Raw genomic sequence first — 260 nt, forward strand, 5'->3', positions numbered from 1 at the left:
TGGCCGGGAGGTGGGATGGATGGATGGAGGGGGAAGGGAGGCAGCGGTATGTGAGGAATGTGCCCGGAGCAGATAACCCCTTCCAGCTGGGTGCTGGGTGCTGTGAGGAGCCCATCGCTCGCTGGGGACACGGGGCTGGGGGCTGCTTTTGCACAGCAAAAAAACCAGAGGGTGCCACAGAGCTGGGCTGGGGAGGGGGCGAGGAGGGGATACCTGGTAGGGGGAGCACGTCTGAGCTCTGCTCACAATACCGAGGCACC

The 260-nt window shown here is 64.2% G+C and overlaps 1 protein-coding gene across 1 annotated transcript in view; it reads left to right on the forward strand.

Annotated features, from left to right (window-relative positions):
* MYL9 (myosin, light chain 9, regulatory) overlaps window positions 1-260 on the forward strand; it is a 7,539-nt gene that overhangs the window by 5,034 nt on the left and 2,245 nt on the right. The window lies entirely within an intron of this gene.

Source organism: Apaloderma vittatum, unplaced genomic scaffold, assembly GCF_000703405.1.
Source record: "Apaloderma vittatum isolate BGI_N311 unplaced genomic scaffold, ASM70340v1 scaffold10850, whole genome shotgun sequence".
Lineage (NCBI taxonomy): Eukaryota > Metazoa > Chordata > Aves > Trogoniformes > Trogonidae > Apaloderma > Apaloderma vittatum.